The sequence below is a fragment of the Humulus lupulus genome, chromosome 5 (genome assembly GCF_963169125.1).
Source record: "Humulus lupulus chromosome 5, drHumLupu1.1, whole genome shotgun sequence".
NCBI lineage: Eukaryota > Viridiplantae > Streptophyta > Magnoliopsida > Rosales > Cannabaceae > Humulus > Humulus lupulus.
The window spans coordinates 25151885-25155630 of NC_084797.1; the positions used below are offsets into that span (position 1 = coordinate 25151885).

At 31.4% G+C, this 3746-nt stretch overlaps 1 long non-coding RNA gene across 1 annotated transcript; it reads right to left on the reverse strand.

The window, feature by feature from the left end:
* Positions 1-771: 771 nt before the first annotated feature.
* Positions 772-3493, reverse strand: LOC133834643 (uncharacterized). Its single transcript, XR_009893404.1, has 4 exons — positions 3069-3493; positions 1947-2042; positions 1803-1872; positions 772-1026 (listed from the first exon to the last, which is right to left on the reverse strand). It is a non-coding gene; the product is annotated as an uncharacterized LOC133834643 (long non-coding RNA).
* Positions 3494-3746: the final 253 nt, after the last annotated feature.

A 3746-nucleotide genomic window follows, 5' to 3' on the forward strand; every position in this document is an offset into this window, starting at 1 on the left:
TGGTTACCTTCAGATAGACTGACAGTTTGAAGGAATGATTCAAACCTTAAGAATTGTACATTGAATGTGTAAGTATTTAGGGCAGTAAGATAAATACGGTCCCTTGATTGAATAGTCACAGTGGTGAATGCCGGTCAACAGCTAGGGTGACTCTGAATAAGATATAGTGAGATAGGGAGCAAGAAGTACATGTTCCAAGTAATAAAATGAGAGACAGGAAGTATGGTGGTTTAGAATTGGTCCGGGGAACCAATGAACTTATTAGGATTGTTAGGACAGAAGTGTCTGCCTATTTGAAAGGACATAAGAGTTTGCAAATTTCATGCATGGGAACGCAGAGTTCTAGGATGCACTACTACAAAAATGGGATTTTTCGACAGTTTTTAACTGTCGCTATTGAGCAATGACGACAGTCGACTAACTGTCGTATTTGCCTATACCGGCGTAGGGTAGCTACGCCGACAGTTAATAAGTGTCATCATTGCTGGCTATGCCGACAGTTAATAAGTGTCGTCGTTGCTGGCAATGCCGACAGTTAATACGTGTCGCCGTTGCTGGCAACGCCGACAGTTAATACGTGTCGCCGTTGCTGGCTATGCCGACAGTTAATACGTGTCGCTGTAACATTAAATTTATATTATATATATAAATAATAATTTTTCGATATATATTTTTTAAAATTTTTAATTATATTTTTAACAATTGAAGTTTGATATAAATTTAAATAAAAAAAAATACTCACATAATTAATTATCATTACCATAACTTGCAAAAAAAATTATATTTATCATAATAAAAATTCATTTACATAGAACATTTATTCATACAATTGAAATGTAAATAATACATCAAATCCCCATGAGACTAAATAATTCTCAATAAAAATTCATTATTCTCAATGTAAATAATACATCAAATCCTCAGTGTACATAATTCTTACAAGCAAGAAAGAAAATAATACCCAACAACTTGAAGAAGAATTTCTTGTTGCCTTGGTTCTCTTAAATATCCAAGTAGAGTTTTAGCCTACAATACAGAATAAACACCATTAAAGTCAAAACCAAAACTAAAATAAATAGAGAAATTGAGGTTGCAGAATAAATAAAAAGGATGATTGGTTGTTAGTCACAAAAATGATTTATATAAAAGTTGTATTTTTCTTATCAAACTAGATAGCTTCTGGCTTAAATAGTTAGTCTTAGTTCTTAAAACTAAGGAATACATACCTCCCAATCTCTATTTAAAAGTGCTCAAGCTAGTTAGTTTATCACATAGACATTAATAAACCAAATTACCAATCATTCACAGCACATTAGCAAATATACAATAAATGAGAAATTAATATACATATATACACACATATAAAGACATGCACTATGTAGGTAATATGCATGAGATTCTAAGTCCATAGTACTTAGCAAGAAAAGAAAATATAATATAGTATAAAGCCACCTAAATGACCCCAGAAATTTCACAGGGCTGGATGACGTTTTCTTTTAAATGTGCAAAGTCAATACTATTAATATAGCTTTTTCTTGTAGTGAACAATAATACTAAGCATGACAGAGCATAGTAATTCAGAAAACTAATAGATTAAGAAGAATCTTGAACATAAATACTACCGATTAAGCAATATTATAAAACCTGAACATATATCAAATAGATTATAGCATAACAAACCAAAAAATTCAAAACAAAATTTGAGTTACTAGTAAGAAAAAGATTGATATTTTATATCACAATTACATTTCAGTTATCAGTGAGAAACTAACAAAAAGAAAAAAGAACAGAAAAACACTTACCATTCTTCATCTTCTCCGTTAACACAGAGAGAAACCGCCACAATCCAGGAATGAAGAAGCATGCGGCTTACTACTTGTGCATACAACACATGGTAAGTACATATATGGATAGAATGAAAATAAGATTATAATATGATAATATACCTTGTTGATGATAAGGTCAGCCTGAGAAATATTAAGAGCAATTGAATGATGAGTCCATTAAGATGGCATCTATTTTGCTAGTCCAAAATCAAATATCTAAAAACAATGAAGATACACCAAAATTAACAAAAGAGTAGGTATGTTAAGGCAATGAAAAAAGACATAATATTTCACAACCACATAAACCAACACCATTTTCTTCTGTACTATTGATTTCTTAAAATCCCAAAGACAACTGTAATATTACCAAACAAAGGGAAACTAAATCAATCATGATTGATCAGTAGACATTTTCTAAAACACCATTTCAGGGACTGCAGAAATTTAGAGACTCCAAAAACCAAAAAACCACTACAGCTGCCCTTTGTTAATTCTTAAACCAATTAGTCGGTGAACAAGAAGGAAAACAAAAAGAGAGATCAAGTGCAGCAATATCATCCAGGGGTACATGACTGTCATTATATTTAAACAATTTTTAGTAGTTGAATAATATGCCATGCATATTAGAGAATTATTCTCTTGAAATAATGGTAACTTGATTTAAATATTTTCATTTCAGATTTTTATTGCCATGTAGCAGTACAGTTTTAAACAAAGTTGATTGTCATGTTGAAAACTATTTTCCAAGAAAGAAAAGTTGTCTACCTAAATGAGTTGTCAAGTTTCATGAGCATAGTAATATGACATATGAATAATACGAGAAAAAGCTAAACTAGACAACATATTATTTATATATATACATATATATATATTCATCTGAGTACATTAACATATGAAGACACACATTAATCCTATCATGAAAAGCTAAGCCTAAGACACATTATATCATACAAAGACATCGGCAGTCAAAAGATCTATCCCAAAATCCAATACTATAAAAAAATACATAAGAATTTTGAAAGAAAGCAAAAACTCCTTTTCGCAAATATACAAACAGATATCAGTCAAAAAAGAACATTTCAACTAATATCTCAAACATATATTCACATGTATATATATATATATATAAATATATACATATCATCTAATAATAACAGACCTAAAAGATTCACAAAAGCAATCATTCACTCTTCAACTAAAGAAAAATGCAGAAATATATGAATCAAATTGATAATCTCGTACCCATTTCAGATTTAAGCCAGCCAAAACGTCGATTCCAATTCCGACCACAGTTGAGTCTGATCCTTCAGTGGGTTTTGAAGCCCAAAACATAAGGAGTATGGTGGTGGTGGCGGCTCGGCTAGTGCTAGCTTAGGGTGTCCAAAAAGTACTTGGAAAGCTTCGTAGCACTCCCATTCATTCGAACTTTGAAAGCCCAATGGGGGACCTTAAGGGGCACGTACGGCCGCGGGTTCGTGAGGGTCGAAATTTCGGAGGCCGGGGAACACGCCTGTACGACACGTGTAGCTTTCCGGCGACTGGAAAGCGATCGTTCAAGTTTGGCAGATCGGACACGAGAGAGAGAAAGTGAGATCTGGTGGGGAAGAGGTAGATCTGAGAGGGAAAGAGGGTTTGCGTGTTTTTCTTTTCTTTTCTTTTCTTTTTTCATTTCCTACTTAAATTAATAATAAAGTATTATTTATTTAATTTGATTTGCTTATTAGTTAATTAAGTAATAAATGTGATTTTATAATGTTAAAATTTCAATTCAATTTATTTTAACTTTCTAATTAAATTAATAATCTTATCAAATTAAATTTGGTCCCAAAATTATAAATTAACTTTTAAATTATATTTTACTCCAATTCTCATAATTTTTTTATTGAGATTAAAAAACATCTTATTATTTATTTTCATGAA